At 36.7% G+C, this 20,000-nt stretch overlaps 6 non-coding genes across 6 annotated transcripts; 2 read left to right on the forward strand and 4 right to left on the reverse strand.

The window, feature by feature from the left end:
- Positions 1-605: 605 nt before the first annotated feature.
- Positions 606-679, reverse strand: TRNAD-GUC (transfer RNA aspartic acid (anticodon GUC)). Its single transcript has one exon. It is a non-coding gene; the product is annotated as a tRNA-Asp (tRNA).
- A 357-nt stretch (positions 680-1,036) lies between these two features.
- Positions 1,037-1,118, reverse strand: TRNAY-GUA (transfer RNA tyrosine (anticodon GUA)). The gene has a single exon. It is a non-coding gene; the product is annotated as a tRNA-Tyr (tRNA).
- A 507-nt stretch (positions 1,119-1,625) lies between these two features.
- TRNAT-GGU (transfer RNA threonine (anticodon GGU)) lies at positions 1,626-1,697 on the reverse strand. Its single transcript has one exon. It is a non-coding gene; the product is annotated as a tRNA-Thr (tRNA).
- A 2,475-nt stretch (positions 1,698-4,172) lies between these two features.
- On the reverse strand, positions 4,173-4,243 carry TRNAG-GCC (transfer RNA glycine (anticodon GCC)). The gene has a single exon. It is a non-coding gene; the product is annotated as a tRNA-Gly (tRNA).
- An 823-nt stretch (positions 4,244-5,066) lies between these two features.
- Positions 5,067-5,154, forward strand: TRNAS-UGA (transfer RNA serine (anticodon UGA)). The gene has a single exon. It is a non-coding gene; the product is annotated as a tRNA-Ser (tRNA).
- A 3,604-nt stretch (positions 5,155-8,758) lies between these two features.
- On the forward strand, positions 8,759-8,846 carry TRNAS-GCU (transfer RNA serine (anticodon GCU)). Its single transcript has one exon. It is a non-coding gene; the product is annotated as a tRNA-Ser (tRNA).
- The last annotated feature ends 11,154 nt before the right edge of the window (positions 8,847-20,000 follow it).

Genomic DNA, 20,000 nt, shown 5'->3' on the forward strand with positions numbered 1-20,000 from the left:
TCTATCCACACTAAGACCAAAATGGGTTTTTTGATTGGATTAGGAATTCCCTCTTTTTTAATCCTTTTCTACTTTTTCTTTTCTATATCTCTAACCCACGAGCTTTCTTAATCTTCTACTTTCTTAATCTTATACAATTTCCCTTCCTTTTTCTTATAGTTATACATACAATTATGTATGTATTATATGACCAACTTTCTATGGGTCACATAGACATCCAAATAAGCAGTAGAAGTGAGATGGGGAAAAGAGGTCTGAAATAAAAAGGGAATACGATTTATGTATGGATTCCGGTAAAATACCGGTACTCTATTCCATAAGAGTGGAATAGGAAATTAAGATGAGGATGGTATCATCATAAAGAAAGATAGAGTAATATAATATCCTAAATTCTACTAATCCACATATCGTATGTGTGTCTTTCTTTATCTTTATCGATCGGGAGTAGTGAAAAAAATTCCTATATGCCTTCCCTCCCTCTTTAATGAGGGATGCAAAATAAAAAAGTGAAGTAAGGGTGCCCTGTGGGTATTTGATCTTGCTCCCTGCCCCTTTTTTTCATGGAAAAAGGAAATATCAATTTCTCCATTCATTGAACCCTAGTTCGGGACTGACGGGGCTCGAACCCGCAGCTTCCGCCTTGACAGGGCGGTGCTCTGACCAATTGAACTACAATCCCCGCGGGGTGTATGGCATACCCATTCTTAAATAGAACCATAAGAAGATTCGATTCGTCTTTCGTACTCTAAGAAATAGACGAATCATATACTACATACCCACATATTATATTATACGTGGGTATAGTGAGAGTGACATAACTAGTATGTCGTGATTTTTTATCACTAAAAATGGATAATAATCCAGCCTTCAATAAGAAAAACTCTTTTGTTTGTAAGAAAGGAATGAGAGAGATATGGATTAGAAAAAAAAAATTTCCCTTTTTCTTTATCTTTTATTTCTATAGATCAGACATTTTATTTTATGGAAGAAAAACAAAAGGATTAAGTTCATACTCACGAAGCCCTAGATTTTGGTTTGGGCCGAGCTGGATTTGAACCAGCGTAGACATTGTCAACGAATTTACAGTCCGTCCCCATTAACCACTCGGGCATCGACCCAGGAAGAATTTATTCTAGGGTTTTTGCTAATCTATGATTAACCTCCTTTCATAATACTCCCTACCCCCAGGGGAAGTCGAATCCCCGCTGCCTCCTTGAAAGAGAGATGTCCTGAACCACTAGACGATAGGGGCATCACTAGACGATAGGGCCATATACAACCGCTCGTGATTATACTATAATCATAGTATGAGCAGTTTTTTGGAATTGTCAATATACTCGAAAAGTATAAATAGATCCAAAGCAAAGAGTTTTTCCAACTTTTCTGTTATGTTTTCATCTAGGATTTTTTTTAGTTGATCGTTATAGATTAATTCTCCGTGCTTCATTTAGTGTTCAGACCAAAAATGCATCCATCCCGCACTAAGTCATAAAATTCTCTAAAAATATAGAGAAAGTTTCAAAAACAAAGAACAAAAGTGAATCAATTTAGTAGAAAAGTACTCTATCAGATTCGAACCAACGACTTACGTCTTAGCACGAGATTACTCTACCACTAATTTAAAAAGCCCTTTATCGGATTTGAACCGATGACTTATGCCTTACCATGGCATTACTCTACCACTGAGTTAAAAGGGCTTTTTATTTAATTCAAAAATTAGCCACTTGGATTTCCCATTATGGGTCTACTGCATAATGTACATATTATATATATAATATATAGAGATAGAGAGAGAGACATTATGTAGAGATTGTATATGTATATATCGATATCTTGAGAGCTCAAATAAAATTAATAAAAAAAAAACATACCCTACATAACATATCCAACTCTTCTTGGTTCAGGGTTTTCCGTTTCCGAAGACTAGTAAATAGGCGGATTCTGGAACCCCAAGGATTCAACGGTATATGGATATGGAAAATATAAGATTTCCGATCCTAGCGGGAAAAGGCGGGGAACAGATACCCAATAGGATATAGGATCCTTGGGAGGAACTTTTGGTAATGGCCTTGATCCTCTATGCTATTTTTTATGTGTTCTTAGTTCTATTGAACTTTTTTCATTCTTTTAAACAAGAATCTAATAAACTAGAATTGAGTCAGTGGAAAAAAGGAGAGAGAGGAAAGTGTTAAATGGAGAGAGTCGACTAATCAGAGACTTTTAGGATCTTCTTTACATCAGGTAAATCTGTCGGCCCTGTCCGTTTTTTTTCTTTAAGTTACGACTCTTTGCTGCTTACTTCTATCAAGCCATAGGGAAAGTCTATGATGAATTTGGAAAACTCATCTCACTCTTACTCTATGGCTCGGACTTAATGGGGGAAGAAAACATCTTCCATAATTTCTTTTTTGTTCAATTCTGGACAAAAAAGAAAAGGAAAAAGGAATTTATAGGGACAGTGTTACCCCCTATATCCCCTAGTTTATATTGTAGGAATAATAAAACAATTTAGCAGTCTGACACACTTACGTCCTTGCAAAGTAAATAATTATTATTGTAGTCGTAACCGTAGAATAGGATCCTAATCAAAATAAATACATTTGGTTCAGGCGCTATTAGCATGGTAGAAAAGATTTTTTTTACAGACCAGAGGGGCTATCTAAATCCTAAAGTAAAGGCGAGCGATCGAAGTAGAAGTACCAACGGCTCAGTGTCATGAACCTTCTCCATCTGATTCAATAAGGGGGAATTAGCCTTCTTGTCAAATGGCTATCCTTGACAAAGGGTACCATTTATACCATAATCTACAATGTAGCGGGTATAGTTTAGTGGTAAAAGTGTGATTCGTTCTATATAATAACTGAATTTGAAATGATATACTTAAGGCATCCTTAAGTTTTTTATTTTTATATTCCGATGAAAACTTTAGTTCTTATAAAGGATTAAATCCTTTTCCTCTCAATAGCATATTGAGGAAGAATATACATTCTGGCGATTTGTATCCAAAGACTAATTTAAATTGCATCCAAAATAAAAATAGGATTATGAGTACAGAGTCGCGAAGCATAATTTTGCATTGGATTAAGTATTCCAATTTTGAAAATATGAGTAAAGGATCTATGGATGAAGATACAAAAAGTTGATTTCCAATCGTAACTAAATCTTCTTAAAATAAGGAATAAGGAAGCCAAATAGCTAAAAAACGATAGTTTTGGTTTACTAGAACCATCCGCATATTGTTTAAGCTCGGTGGAAACCCAATTCTTTTCCTCAGGATCTCTTGAATGAAATTAGGGAACGAAGTAAGTAGATTAGATGGATTTAGATAGAATTTCTATCTCCTACTCTATAAGGATCATCTAGAAAGCGGAGAGCTTTGGTTCCATTCAAATAGAAAAGCTGACATAGATGTTAAGTGGTGAGAATATCCATAAAGGAGCCGAATGAAATCAAAATTTCATGTTCGGTTTTGAATTAGAGACGTTAAAAATAATCAACCAACGTCGACTATAACCCCTAGCCTTCCAAGCTAACGATGCGGGTTCGATTCCCGCTACCCGCTCCATTCTGTATAAAAGGAGTATTCTCTTTGTCTAGACATGTTAGAGGCTTGTATTCAAGCCTTTTTTGTCCACCAGTTTCTGGTACTCCAGAGCGGAGTAGAGCAGTTTGGTAGCTCACGAGGCTCATAACCTTGAGGTCACGGGTTCGATTCCCGTCTCCGCACTTAGCAGTCTGTATAAAAGGACTATTCTATTTCTCTAGATATGGTAGAGGGGCGTATCCAACCCTTTTTTATTCATTAGTTCCCGGCCCTAGAGGGCAAAATTGAGCAGTTTGCGAAGTCACTTGCCTTCAAAAAAGAAGGCGCAAGGCTTCTCCCTACCCTGCAGAAAATAAAAATGAAACGAAAGGGACAGTCTACCTCTCTCTTCCTTTAAAAAAAGTTTGCCGTTGTTTGTCTCAGTTAATACCCAATTTTTGGAGCTCTGTTGGCGAGTTCTATTTCTGCCTCCGGAGCGCCCTCTTTTTTTGAGTGGGATGCAAAGGAAGGGTAAGATAGTAAGGGATACGGCACTAGACTAACACCTAATTAATACTTAATTTAATATAAGTAGTTAAACAGTTAACTAGACTAAACTTTTTATCATAGTACTTTGATAAATTAAGCGGGCGAGCGGCGGGAATCGAACCCGTATCTTCTCCTTGGCAAGGAGATATTTTACCATTGAACTACGCTCGCTACGGTATATATTTTATAGCGTATATCCGCCTGGTCGACCTTCTATGTCTGGGTCGACCGTTTCATTTCATTTTCTATTATATTAGAGTTTTCCTTTTTTTATTATCTGTGAATGAATATTCTAATGGGAATGGAATTTCATAATACTGAAAGAGAAGAGCTAGCAATTCGGAACGCAAATTGCGTTTTAATACGTCTCACTATTCTAATTTTTTAGAAGAAATGGCCTTTATTATTTCTTTTTTATGGGGTTAATAAATATTAACCAAATTTAATTTAAGAAATGAGAGAATTCAGAATAGCTACGAGAAAGACTAGTCCAATCCATAACGATGTACCGGAAAATACAACATTTTTATTATTTGACCAACCATCAGGAGAAGCAAATACAAGGGGTACACTAATTACTAAGACTGAGGAAGTCGCAATTAATGCAAAAACAGCTAATTGGAAAGCAATAGTCATATTTCTAATCCTCCAAGCTACCATCAAATAAAGTTGACTACATATTTGATCCCTCACTTAAACCAAAATTGTAAAAAAATACAAGAAGTAGGAGGGGTTTAATCATGAATCCATTGATTCTTCTCTTTAATTCAAATTTATTACTTAAACCGCTTTTTTATTTGGATATGGGGGTGAGAAGAGATTATTTACTCTTTATTTCACAAGCGGGTATAGCGGATCCTGTATCCGTGTATACAGTATACAGAGATATATCGAAAAGGAACTTGTATCTGATATCTTTCTAGAGGCTAATAAATCTTTTTATTTTTTATATGGCTATGTTCTATTTGTAGGAGTAAAATAAGGATTAGGCTGTGGAGAGATGGCTGAGTGGTTGATAGCTCCGGTCTTGAAAACCGGTATAGTTCTAGGAACTATCGAGGGTTCGAATCCCTCTCTCTCCTTTTGCTTATTGAATACGTTTGTTTCTTTCATTTTTTTTTTTCTGTCCCTTATCTTTCTTTCATAAAAAGGAATGAATGGCTCGGCTAGATGGAATAACCGAGCCAGAACAGAAAAAAAGTAGAACAGGTATAAATAAGAAAATCTTAGTTAAGAGGGTTCATGTAAAGAACAGGTTCCAAATCACGATCGATTCCCTTTTCAAAACCTGCTGCAGCAGCTCGGGCTCTTCCTGCATGCCATAAATGGCCACAAAAAAGAAGAATCCTAGAACAAAATGAGAAGTTGATAACCAACTTCTAGGAGAGACATAATTAACTGCATTGATCTCGGTAGCTACGCCACCCACGGAATTTAAAGAGCCTAAAGGAGCGTGTGGTCATATATTCTGCTGAGCGTCGTTCTTGCCAAGGTTGTATGTCTTTTTTCAACCTACTCAAGTCCAAACCGTTGGGGCCCCTTAGAGGTTCTAACCATGGAGCACGAAGGTCCCAAAAACGCATAGTTTCCCCTCCAAAGATAACCTCCCCAGTTGGGGAACGCATTAGATATTTACCTAAACCTGTGGGTCCTTGAGCGGATCCCACATTAGCTCCAAGACGCTGGTCTCTAACTAGAAAAGTAAATGCTTGAGCTTGAGAAGCTTCTGGCCCGGTGGGTCCATAAAACTCACTCGGATAAGCTGTATTATTGAACCATACAAAACAACAAGCGATAAAACCAAAGACAGATAAAGCAGCTAAACTATAAGACAAGTAAGCTTCTCCAGACCATACAAATGCACGGCGAGCCCATGCGAAGGTTTGGTTAAAATATGCCAAATTCCGCCAAATACACAAATAAAACCCAACCATACATGCCCACCAATTATATCTTCTAAATCATCTACACTAACAATCCACCTTCTCCACCAAAAGGAGATTTTAGTAAATAACCAAATATAACACTGGGGCTAAGGGTCAAATTGGTAATTTTTCTTACATCTCCCCCCCCAGGGGCCCAGGTATCATATACACCGCCAAAATAAAGAGCCTTGAGTACTAGAAGAAAAGCACCTAGACCTAACAAAATTAAGTGAATACCCAAAATTGTAGTCATTTTATTTCTATCTTTCCAGACATAACCAAAGAATGGAAAAGATTCCTCAAGAGTCTCGGGTCCCAGAAGCGCGTGATAAATGCCACCGAAGCCTAAGACTGCGGAGGAAATTAGGTGAAGTACGCCAGATACAAAGTACGGAAAAGTATCTAGAACTTCCCCCCCTGGCCCTACTCCCCAACCTAGAGTAGCTAAGTGTGGAAGTAAAATCAACCCTTGTTCATACATGGGCTTTTCTGGTACGAAATGGGCCACTTCAAATAGGTTCATTGCTCCGGCCCAGAATACGATTAATCCGGCATGGGCTACATGAGCTCCAAGCAGTTTACCGGACAAATTGATAAGTCTGGCATTCCCAGCCCACCAAGCAAAGCCGGTGGTTTCTTGGTCACGACCAGCTAAAACGAAAGTTCCATTAAAGAGCGTTTCACGTGGTAGAACCTCCTCAGGGAATATAAGATTTTCATGAGGCTGATCCTGAGCTGCCATCCACGCACGAATACCCTCGTTTAAAAGAATATTTTTGGTGTAGAAAGTCTCAAATTCAGGATCTTCCGCTGCACGGATTTCCTGGGAAACAAAGTCATAGGCACGTAAGTCAGAGCCAAGCCAACTACGCCAATAGCACTCATCCATAAACCGGTGACGGGTACAAATAGCATAAAGAAATGTAACCAACGTTTATTGGAAAAAGCAACACCAAAGATTTGGGACCAAAGCGGTTAGCAGTGACCATGGAATAAGTTTCTTCAGCTTGAGTTGGGTTAAAAGCACGGAAGGTATTTGCACCATCACCGTCCTCAAATAGAGTGTTTTCTACGGTCGCTCCATGAATAGCGCATAGCAGAGCCGCACCTAATACTCGGCAACTCCCATCATATGAAATGGGTTCAACGTCCAATTATGAAATCCTTGGAAGAAAAGGATGAATCGAAATATCGCTGCTACGCCAAAACTCGGCGCAAAGAACCAACCAGATTGCCCCAGTGGATAAATAAGGAATACAGAAACAAAAACAGCAATTGGACCAGAGAATGAGATTGCATTATAAGGCCGCAATTGAACAGACCGAGCAAGTTCAAATTGGCGTAACATGAAACCTATTAGTGCAAAAGCCCCGTGGAGAGCTACAAAAGTCCATAGACCGCCTAATTGACACCAACGAGTAAAATCTCCTTGTGCTTCGGGCCCCCATAGTAGCAACAAAGAGTGTGCTAAACTATTGGCAGGGGTAGAAACTGCTGCGGTTAAGAAATTACAACCTTCCAAATAGGAACTAGCCAATCCATGGGTATACCAAGAAGTTACAAAAGTTGTCCCTGTAAAACCAACCCCCTAAAGCGAAATAAGCACAAGGAAAGAGCAATAGGCCAGACCATCCTACAAAAACGAAACGGTCCCTTCGTAACCAGTCATCCATAGTATCAAATAGATCATTTTCTTCTTTAGGAATTCTACCAAGGGCTATAGTCATAGTGATCCTCCTATTCAATTACTTCAACCATTTCCGAGCACCTCATATCACTTTCCAAGGCATATGATAGTTTTATTATCTGTGGACGATTTCTTTGTCGTTCAATGCCCTTTTTCAATGGTCTCGAAGAGAGAAATTTCCCATTTTTATCTATGGAGTCACAGTCACAACCGAGGTCGTGGTAAATCCATGAATTTGATTCGATTTGTTTTTCTTATACTATTTGTTTTTCTTATACTATAGAATAGAAATAAATTGTTTTTCTTATACTATAGAAAGAAATAAACCTTTGAATTCAGCATTATTCCAAGACTCCTATTTCAAAGTCTATCTTTTAAGGGAAAAATGAAAATAAAAGTAACCCTTCTTTTCCCATTCCCTCTCTATTGCATGGGTGGAAGAACTAAAATAGAGGATTCTGAAAAAAAAAATGGACCTTCGAAATCCAATTTTATGTGTAGCGCAAAGGAGTTGCGATTTCTTCTTATTCCTATAGAACATCTAGTAACAAGAATATGAAATCGTAAATAGCGAAAAATTCTTGTCTTGCGCGGTCTAAGTCTAAGGAAATAAAAAAATTCGCTTATACAATTTCATCTACATCGAATTTATATATCAGAATAGCGGATAGAGGCATCATTAAAGGAGTCAGGTCTACTTACTTTATGCTTCTTTCCAATTTTATGGTGGATTTGATAAGAACCCTTTTTGCTTTCTTGATAAATAATCGACAAAAAAAGCGTTTTTTTTTATATAACCTGCTTGTTTTATTATAATTATAACAAGTCCTATATGGAAATGCCCGCTAAAGAGAAAATCTATTTGATTGTCTCTCGGCCAATATCGATTTTTAGAAAGAAAAAACAAGAATTTTCTTCTTTTTTTATTAACATTAAGAAAAAAGAATATAATTAAAATGGAATTGGCAATATAATTTTTATAGACTTTTGAAAGAAAAAAAGGGGGTTTTTTGCAACCGTTATTTCTTATTTCTTGCCTATATCATATCACGGAAACCTTTCGCTTTGGAACGTGGAGAGATGGCTGAGTGGACTAAAGCGGCGGATTGCTAATCCGTTGTACAATTTTTTTGTACCGAGGGTTCGAATCCCTCTCTTTCCGCTCCTTGGATCATTTGGGACTTTCGAATTGGAAAGAATTCTGACCCCCGGATTTTCTCATAGATAAATGTACGAAACAAATCCAATAAGAAAAAAAAAAAACTGAATTTTTACTCCTCGCGTCCAGGATTCCGTCCTGGGTCATTAGATAAGAATCCAAAGATAAAGAGTGAAACAAAGAATATCACTACTGTATAAACAAACAAAAAGTTTGAGAGTAAGCATTACATAATCTCCAAGATTTTTTTTTAAGGAATAGATTACCAGTTTTTCCTTACCACACGGATCCACTAGGATGGTTTTTTTTTTTATACCTAAAAATGCAAAAAAGAATTCTTGAAAAAATTGCAAGAATTCTTTTATAATAAGCACTCTTATCAATAGCAAAAATAGGGTTAGGTGGTTAGGTATTGTGTAGGTACCTTTAGGTACCTGCTCAACCTAGGTGCAGGGGAGTAGAAAGGCTGATCCAAATTTATTGCTGTAGCTACCCATTCAATGTAGAAGAATTTAAATTTTAGAATCGAAGGTTCATAATATAAAAATATAAAACTTCTCGGCTTTTACCCATTTTTAAATTTTTTTGGAATGAACACATCATTCAATTTGGCATACAGAGTACTAAAGATTTCATCGAAAACTTACAGCAGCTTGCCAAACAAAGGCTAATAGAAAAAAGAATAGAGGTATAACAGGCATAATATCCACGATTGGATTGAAAATAGCATAAGCTTCGGGTAATTTGGCAAAGAAAAAACTAGTAGGATAAAGAACAGAATTAAAACAGATACAGGTTAAACTAAGTATATTAGGCATAACAAGCATTTCATTCTTGTAGAGTAAATAATTGGATTTTTCTTGAGTTATTTTTTTAAGGGAAAGAAGGAAAAGGCAGATTCAAAATCTTTTTTCTTCGGACTTTCCCAAACACAAAATACCTCCTTGTATTTGCACTCTCAAATGAGAGTGGAATAAATTCGACTTTCATATAATATCTTAATAGAATTCCATGTAATGATCAATGCATTTTTTTGATTCTATATTATCCGCATGTGTAGAATACTAGCAAGAGAATATCCCTCCTTTTTTATGTAATTGAAATGGTATTGACGAATAACAAATAAACATACTAGTGTTTATTAGTGTCGCATAAAACCCGAAATGGGGCGTGGCCAAGTGGTAAGGCAGCGGGTTTTGGTCCCGTTACTCGGAGGTTCGAATCCTTCCGTCCCAGATTGTTTCTGATGAAACAAACGGTGAAATCATATAGTATTCCGTACGAGACAAAAGTTTATTAAAGAGAATAATGATATCTTATTCTTTCTCAGAAACATAATAAAGTCTTAAGTCCAGTCAAATTGACTATCTTTATTTTCATGAAAAAATGGGATCTATCAAGCACATTCAGGATATGCCTCTACTATAAAATAAAATCACTTAGTCATATTTTTTTCTTCCTTTTGGTATTCGAGTTGAAGAAGTACGAGAATTCTATAACTACCAAAAACTTTCAATCTTTTCATTGGAATAGTTTATTTAGTTATTATAGTTAATTGTTTTTGGTACTGAAAAAATATATTACTACTAGAATTCTAATTCTAGTAATTAAATTAATTAAACTTTTTTGGAGGTTGATAGTTTATTTATTGAGGAAGAGTCAATCCTTCTTTTCTCACTTCAAGATTGATCATCTCGAGCCATCCGTTGAGGGTGGAAATTTAAGAATAAATAAGTTTTAAGCAAACTTGTTTAGTCGTCTTTTTCAAACTATGTTTCATTCATATGATAGAATTTTAATATGGGTTTAAATAAATTGGATCTTGGCGGAGGCTTCCCGGATAAATACTTACTTTCTTTTATCCATATTGCTCCATAGATAGCAAGTTTTAATTAGTATAAAAAAACTAAACCAATGACTATTCATGATTCCATCCATATTGGATCAATTCTCTATACCACTTTGCAATGAAAAGAGGAATGTTTGTTATGGTAAAACTTCGTTTAAAACGATGTGGTAGAAAGCAACGTGCGACTTGAAGGACATGATCGATTGTGGATTTTTCTATCCATCATTTTCCATAGTAATGAAAATGCTCTTGGCTCGACATAGCCTGTTCTATTCGTTCCGAACCAAATTTGCGCTGGGTTTAAGTAACATAGTACACGATGGAGCTCGAGAGGACAGAATTTTTTTTATCAAGGGAAAGAATCTAGGGTTAGTGAAAACTAATAAATTAGGCCAACTTTGTCAGTCTATCCTTAATATAGAAATAAATCGAAAGGTTAAAATAAGAATAAAGTCCAATAAAAGTATATCAGAATCAATCCCTCTTATTAGATTTCTATAGAAGAGATAAATGCTTTATCGAAGGAAATAAGAAAAAAGGGTATGTTGCTACTCTTTTGAAAGAAAAAAATAGGAATTCCCGAAGTAATGTCTAAACCCAAGGATTTCACAAATCAAAGATAAAGGATTCCAGAACAAGTAAACACAATTTTCAATTGTCTCAACAACAGAGTTGGATCAGAATAAGGAATAAAAGTCAATTCGTTCGAAATGAGACAAAGAAAAGAGTTTAAAGACGACTCAAAAATTTTGGAAGGATTTTGCCTTCGAAGTTTGTCAGGCAAAATTAGCCCACTTGAGTCATGAGTATAAATGAAATTTGTTTTTTCTGTAAGGAAATTAATGCACGTCATAGTCTAATTTCTATTATTATCGACAGAAATTCGAATCATTTTCTCGAGCCGTATGAGGAGAAAACCTCCTATACGTTTCTAGGGGGGGGCGTTGTTTATCTACATCTATCCCAATAAGCTGTCTATCGAATCGTTGCAATTGATGTTCGATCTCGAAGAGAAGGAAGAGATCTTCAAAAAGTAGGTTTTTATGATCCGATAAAGAATCAAACTTGTTTAAATGTTCCAGCTATTCTCTATTTCCTTGAAAAGGGTGCTCAACCAACAAGAACTGTTTATGATATTTTAAGGAAGGCGGAATTCTTTAAAGAAAAAGAAAGAACTTTGAGTTAATTGAAGAACTAAATGAATCAAAAAGTAGGATAGGAGAAGATTATTAGTATTCCTAGTTGTCTAATTATTTAGACACAATTTACCTCTTTTTTAATCCTATTTGGATTTATATTATATCGTGCCAATTCAACATAAGCCCCTATTTTATTTACTTTTTCTATCTAATTTGTTTTCTTACCATTGTATTTCCATTGACAAAGGTCTATTGAACAAATAGAATTTGTAGATAGATGGGTCTCTTTATCCTCACTCCATATTCAATTTTTCCGCCTACACTTCGCTCAAATGATAAGGGTGTTCCTCTTGCATGTATTCTCATGACAATATAATATATATTTTTTTTTAATAAAAATCGCTAAAAATAAGGAGAATTTGGCCATCGTGATTAGGGTCGCTCTTTTTTTAACTTTACTTTAGTGGAATTTAACCGGACCTGTTCGTTTTGGCATTTGAGTGTTTTTCATGGTCGATAAAAAAATCTTTTGATGTCTTGCTAGTTCAATGTTTTGACAGAAGCGCGCGGTGTAATTCCATTGATTTTTGGATTTCGATCGTATCTAAGATCCTTTTTTTATCTGGGTTGCTAACTCAATGGTAGAGTACTCGGCTTTTAAGTGCGACTATGATCTTTTACACATTTGGATGAAACAACAAATTCGTCCAGACTCTTGGTAGAGTCTAGAAGACCACGACTGATCCTCAAAGGTAATGAATGGAAAAAATAGCATGTCGTAATAAAATCAATCTTTTTTGAATGGAATCCAAAATTACGATTTTCTGGGTCTAATGAATAAATGGATAGAGCCTGGCTCCAATTCTGGTAAAATAAAAAGCAACGAGCTGAACTTCCTAATTGGAATGATTCCCCGCTCTAATTAGACGTTAAAAATAGATTAGTGCCGGATGCGGGGAAAGGTTGGGTTTTCCTATGAGTGGACCCTTTATTTTTTCTTTTTTTTTTAGAAATCCTAATTATTCTTGATTATGGATTGAATAAGGGATGTTATGGATTGAATGTGTAAAAGAAGCAGTATATTGATAAAGAGGCTGTATTCCAAAGTCAAAAGAGCGATTGGCCTGCAAAAATAAAAAACTTGTTCTGTTCTTTTTTTTTAATTAGAACAAACATAAACTAATTGGGTAGAAAAGGAGCAGAAAAAGATCTGTGGATTAGACTCCCTTTCTTTCCAGGGTTTGTATTAAAAATGCAACACCCTGTTCTGACCATATTGCACTATGTATCATCATTCGATAAACCGAGAAATGCTTCTTCTCTCTGATTCAAGTAGAAATACAAATGGAAAAATTCGAAGGGTATTCAGAAAAACATAAATCTCGTCAACAATACTTTGTCTACCCACTTCTCTTTCAGGAATATATTTATGCATTTGCCCACCATTATGGATTAAATGGTTCTGAACCTGTGGAAATAGTTGTTAGTTGTAATAACAAGAAATTTAGTTCACTACTTGTGAAACGTTTAATTATTCGAATGTATCAGCAGAATTTTTTGGATAACTCGGTTAATCATCCTAACCAAGATCGATTATTGGATTACAAAAATTATTTTTATTCTGAGTTTTATTCTCAGATTCTATCTGAAGGGTTTGCGATCGTTGTGGAAATCCCATTCTCGCTACGGGAATTATTTTGTCCGAAAGAAAAAGAAATACCAAAGTTTCAGAATTTACGCTCTATTCATTCAATATTTCCCTTTTTAGAAGACAAATTTTTGCATTTGGATTATCTATCACATATAGAAATACCCTATCCTATCCATTTGGAAATCCTGGTTCAACTCCTTCAATACCGTATCCAAGATGTTCCATCTTTGCATTTATTGCGATTCTTTCTCAACTATTATTCGAATTGGAATAGTTTTATTACTTCAATGAAATCCATTTTTTATTTTCAAAAAGAAAATAAAAGACTGTTTCGATTCCTATATAACTCTTATGTATCAGAATATGAATTTTTTTTGTTGTTTCTTCGTAAACAATCTTCTTGCTTACCATTAGCATCTTCTGGAACTTTTCTGGAACGAATCCACTTTTCTAGGAAGATGGAACATTTTGGGATAATGTACCCTGGTTTTTCTCGGAAAACCCTATGGTTCTTTATGGATCCTCTTATGCATTATGTTCGATATCAAGGAAAGGCAATTCTTGCATCAAAAGGCACTTTTTTTTTGAAGAAGAAATGGAAATGCTACCTTATCAATTTCTGGCAATATTATTTCTGTTTTTGGACTCAGCCGCGAAGAATCCATATAAACCAATTAGCAAACTCTTGCTTCGATTTTATGGGGTACCTTTCAAGTGTACCAAAAAGTTCTTTGTTAGTAAGGAATCAAATGCTGGAGAAGTCATTTCTAATAGATACTCGAATGAAAAAATTCGATACCATAGTCCCCGCTACTCTCCTCATAGGATACTTATCAAAAGCTCAATTTTGTACTGGATCGGGGCATCCTATTAGTAAACCCATTTGGACAGATTTATCAGATTGGGATATTCTTGATCGATTTGGTCGGATATGTAGAAATCTTTTTCATTATCATAGTGGATCTTCGAAAAAACGGACTTTGTATCGACTAAAGTATATACTTCGACTTTCATGCGCTAGAACTTTAGCTCGGAAACATAAAAGCACGGTACGAACTTTTATGCAACGATTGGGTTCGGCATTTTTAGAAGAATTTTTTATGGAAGAAGAGCAAGTTTTTTCTTTGATGTTCACCAAAACAACTCTTTTTTCTTTCTGTGGATCACACACTGAGCGTATTTGGTATTTGGATATTATACGTATCAATGACCTGGTCAACCCTCTTAATTAATCATTAGACGAAATTAAGAAACAGGAAAGGGTTGATAAATGATCAAGAAAAAACTTTTCTATTTTTCATTCTGAAATGTTCTTTTTATTATAATAAAGAGTAGGTGAATCAAGTTACTAATTAAAAAAATTAGTAGAACTTCCTCTTTGGAATAGAAATTGGCTATTTCTACATAGGGAAAGTCGTGTGCAATGAAAAATGCAAGCACGATTTGGGGAGGGATTTTTCTCTATTGTAACAAGGAAGAATTATCTACTCCATCCGACTAGTTCCGGGTTCGAGTCCCGGGCAACCCATATAGAAAAGACTCATCAAAGTTAAAAACTTTGACTCACTTCATTTACAAATACAAAATTATTGGTTTGGTTAATTTAGTTATATGGATAGCTAATCTTTGGGCTGACTTGGTTGACATTGGTATATAGTCTATGTTATACTGTTAAATAACAAGCCTTCTATTATCTATATTCTAGTTAATACGTGTGCTTGGGAGTCCTTGCAATTTGAATAAACCAAGATCTTACCATGACTGCAATTTTAGAGAGACGCGAAAGTACAAGCCTGTGGGGTCGCTTCTGCAACTGGATAACTAGCACTGAAAATCGTCTTTACATCGGATGGTTCGGTGTTTTGATGATCCCTACCTTATTGACCGCAACTTCTGTATTTATTATCGCCTTCATCGCTGCCCCTCCAGTAGATATTGATGGTATTCGTGAGCCTGTTTCTGGTTCTTTACTTTATGGAAACAATATTATCTCTGGTGCTATTATCCCTACTTCTGCGGCGATCGGATTGCACTTTTACCCAATTTGGGAAGCTGCATCTGTTGATGAGTGGTTATACAATGGTGGTCCTTATGAGCTAATTGTTCTACACTTCTTACTTGGTGTAGCTTGTTATATGGGTCGTGAGTGGGAACTTAGTTTCCGTCTGGGTATGCGTCCTTGGATTGCTGTTGCATATTCAGCTCCTGTTGCAGCTGCTACTGCTGTTTTCTTGATTTACCCTATTGGTCAAGGAAGCTTTTCTGATGGTATGCCTTTAGGAATCTCTGGTACTTTCAACTTTATGATTGTATTCCAGGCAGAGCACAACATCCTTATGCATCCATTCCACATGTTAGGTGTAGCTGGTGTATTCGGCGGTTCCCTATTCAGTGCTATGCATGGTTCCTTGGTAACCTCTAGTTTGATCAGGGAAACTACTGAAAATGAATCTGCTAATGAGGGTTACAAATTTGGTCAAGAGGAAGAAACTTATAATATTGTGGCTGCTCATGGTTATTTTGGCCGATTAATCTTCCAATATGCTAGTTTCAACAACTCTCGTTCTTTACACTTCTTCTTGGCTGCTTGGCCTGTAGTAGGAATCTGGTTCACTGCTTTAGGTATTAGTACTATGGCTTTCAACCTAAATGGTTTCAATTTCAACCAATCTGTAGTTGATAGTCAAGGTCGCGTTATTAATACTTGGGCTGATATCATCAACCGTGCTAACCTTGGTATGGAAGTAATGCACGAACGTAATGCTCACAACTTCCCTCTAGACTTAGCTGCTGTTGAAGTTCCATCTATTAATGGATAAGGTTTTTCTGCTAACATATAAGAATTTTTGAAGAAAGAAAAGACAGAAATACCCAATATCTTGTTCTAGCAAGATATTGGGTATTTCTGTCTTTATTTTGAATCTTTTTTTTCTTCTTAATCTTTCTATTCAGAATTCAGTTAACGACGAGATTTAGTATCCTTTCTTGCATTTTCATAACTCGTGAAATGCCGAGTAGGCACGAATTCCCCCAATTTGCGACCTACCATAGGATTTGTTATGTAAATAGGTATATGTTCCTTTCCATTATGAATCGCGATTGTATGGCCAACCATTGTGGGTAGAATGCTAGATGCCCGGGACCACGTTACTATTGTTTCTTTCTCCTCCTTCATATTGACCTTTTCTATCTTTGCCAATAAATGATGAGCTACAAAAGGATTCGTTTTTTTTCGTGTCACAGCTGATTACTCCTTTTTTCCTTTTTAAAGAGTGGCATTCTATGTCCAATATCTCGATCGAAGTACGGAGGTCAGAATAAATAGAATAATGATCAATGGAAAAAAGCAAAAAATCCTTTAGCTGGATAAGGGGCGGATGTAGCCAAGTGGATCAAGGCAGTGGATTGTGAATCCACCATGCGCGGGTTCAATTCCCGTCGTTCGCCCATCGCATTATTGCAAATTCCAAAAATGCAATTTTCCATATTCCTAGTTACGTATTTACTTACGGCGACGAAGAATAAAACTATCGCTATATTTTTTCCTTTTCCTAGTTCTTCTTCCAAGCGCAGGATAACCCCAAGGGGTTGTGGGTTTTTTTCTACCAATGGGAGCTTTCCCTTCACCGCCCCCATGGGGGTGGTCCACAGGGTTCATAACTACCCCTCTTACTACGGGGCGTTTACCTAGCCAACACTTAGATCCGGCTCTACCCAAACTTTTTTGGTTCACCCCAACATTACCCACTTGTCCGACTGTTGCTAAGCAGTTTTGGGATACTAAACGGACCTCCCCAGATGGTAATCTTAAAGTGGCCGATTTACCCTCTTTTGCAATGAGTTTCGCTACAGCACCTGCTGCTCTAGCTAATTGCCCACCCCTTCCACGTGTGATTTCTATGTTATGCATGGCCGTGCCTAAGGGCATATCGGTTGAAGTAGATTCTTCTTTTCTCTCAAAAAACCCCTTCCCAAACTGTACAAGCTTCTTCCAAAGCATACGGCTTTCTAGATGTATATGACGATCTCTAGACAGATGGATCTTATATGAATCATATGATGAAGTACCACATGAGTGGATATATAGGAAAGGAATCCAAATCTGCCGAATCGCTCATGTTATGATCTTCTACATCCTAGGTCTCTGCGTTCCGTCATCTGGCTTATGTTCTTCATGTAGCATTCAGATCGAATGACTCTATGAAATTACGTCGATACTTCCACATATTATGGGTAACGTAGGAGACATCCCTATTTTCCCCCGGGGGTCTTAATTACCACTGCTTAGCTTTCAATTTGCCTCTGACCATCAAATTAAATGTGAATAACCCGTCCTCCTCTCTTTGAAACAAGGGGCGCTTCCGGTTCTGTGCGTGCTTCAAACAATTTTGTCTTCTCCATATTACCATATCTCTAGAGCCAATAATTTTCTATGAGGAACTACTGAACTCAATCACTTGCTGCCGTTACTCAACAGTTTTCTGTTGAGGTCTATCCCGTAGAGGTAGTCAAATTGGATCAGTGATCGATTTCTAGGTTTCGTCGTAAACCTAATTGGTTACTTCCAATTACGTAAATCAATAGTTCAAACCGCACTCAAAGGTAGGGCATTTCCCATTGATATAGGAACTTTTGTACCAGAAACAATAGTATCTCCAATTATAGCCCCTCTGGGATGTAAAATATATCTCTTCTCACCATCCCCATAGTGTATGAGACAAATGTATGCATTTCGATTAGGGTCGTATTCTATGGTTACGATTCTACCAGATATGTCTTTTTGATTCCGTCGAAAATCTATTTTACGGTATAGGCGCTTATGACCTCCCCCTCTATGCCTTGCGGTAATGATTCCTCTGGAATTACGACCTTTACCACAACGGTGCCGTCCATGGATCAAATTATTTCGTGGATTGGATTTCACTTGCCTGTCTACGGTTCCCTTGCGTGTGCTCGGGATAGGTGTTTTGTATAAATGTTTCGCCGTATTATTAAGTATTCTCCTTTAGTTTTTTTCTCTATCTAGAAGTGGAATAGAATAACCCGGTTGAAGGGTAATGATCATACGTCTGTAATGCATTGTATGGCCCAGAATAGGTCCTATTCTTCTACCTTTTCCAGGTAGTCGATGGCTATTCACAGCTACCACCTTAACACCAAAGAAGAGTTCGACCCAATGCTTTATTTCTGTCTTAGTGAATCCCGATTCGACATTAAAAGTATATTGATTCTTTCCCAATAAACGAAGACTTTTTTCTGTAAATACTGCGTATTTGATTCCATCCATAAATCGACTTTCCCTCCTATGCTCTGAGTTCCAGTATCGATAAGAATTCGAGTTCTTATTGTTCTTATGTTATGGTATGAATATACCATACCAATTCGTTATGTATGGATGATGGATGAGATTCCATGGATAGAGAGCCAGTTCCAATAGACTTATGGAATGTTCCCGTTCGTGTGCATCCAGCAGGAATTGAACCCGCAAATTTACCAATTATGAGTTGGGCGCTTTAACCATTCAGCCATGGATGCTTAACAGGGATCATCGTACATCGTAAATAACCAATTTTCATATAGAAAGACATATCATAGAAAAATGAAATCGAAAATATTCCGAGATGGCAAATATTCGGAGATGACTATGAAAACACCTCTCTGGATCCTCGAATTGAAAGAGAGATTGAGAGGGATCAAGAATCCTAATTCTCGCTATTTGGAATGGATCCAATTCTATTGAGTCTGACTCATAGTGATCATTTCTCTTTAGCAAAGAATGACCTTGGTTATCAAAGGATTGAACAACCGGGATCCATTTACTTATGATACCTAGTTGGCATTGATAACAAGGATCTAATGAATTATGAGTTTAATAGATCCTCTTTAGCAGAAAGACGTATATTCCTTGCTCATTATCAGACAATCACTTATTCCCAAACCTCGTGTGGGACTAATCGTTTTCATTTACCATCTCATGGAAAACCCTTTTCGTTCCGCTTAGCCCTATCGGGTATTTTAGTGATAGGTTCTGTAGGAACTGGACGATCCTATTTGGTCAAATACCTAACGAAAAATTACGATTTTCCTTTCATTAAGGTACGAGGGCTTCTTATTCCACAAGAACGAAAGCACCTTTTCATTCTTTCATATACTAGGGGTTTTTACTTGGAAAAGACAATGTTCCATACTAAAGGATTCGGGTCCATAACCACGAGTTCCAGTGCACTAGATCTTGTAGCACTTAGCAACGAAGCCCTATCCATTAGTATTCCACATAAGAAATCCATTCTAGAAAAAAATACAATTAGATTAGCTCTTCATAGACAAACTTGGGGTTTGCGAGCCAAGGTAAGATCGGCTCGGGATCATGGGACCCTTTTCTATCAGATAGGAGGGGCTCTTGTACAAAATAGACTTACTAAGTAATAACCCCATAGAATCTATCTATATAAAGATAAAGAGGCAATCGTGTCAGGAAGCGGGTTTTTCTTTGGCCAAAAGGTACTTCGAACTTGGAA

The sequence above is a fragment of the Aegilops tauschii genome, unplaced genomic scaffold (assembly GCF_002575655.3).
Source record: "Aegilops tauschii subsp. strangulata cultivar AL8/78 unplaced genomic scaffold, Aet v6.0 ptg000811l_obj, whole genome shotgun sequence".
Lineage (NCBI taxonomy): Eukaryota > Viridiplantae > Streptophyta > Magnoliopsida > Poales > Poaceae > Aegilops > Aegilops tauschii.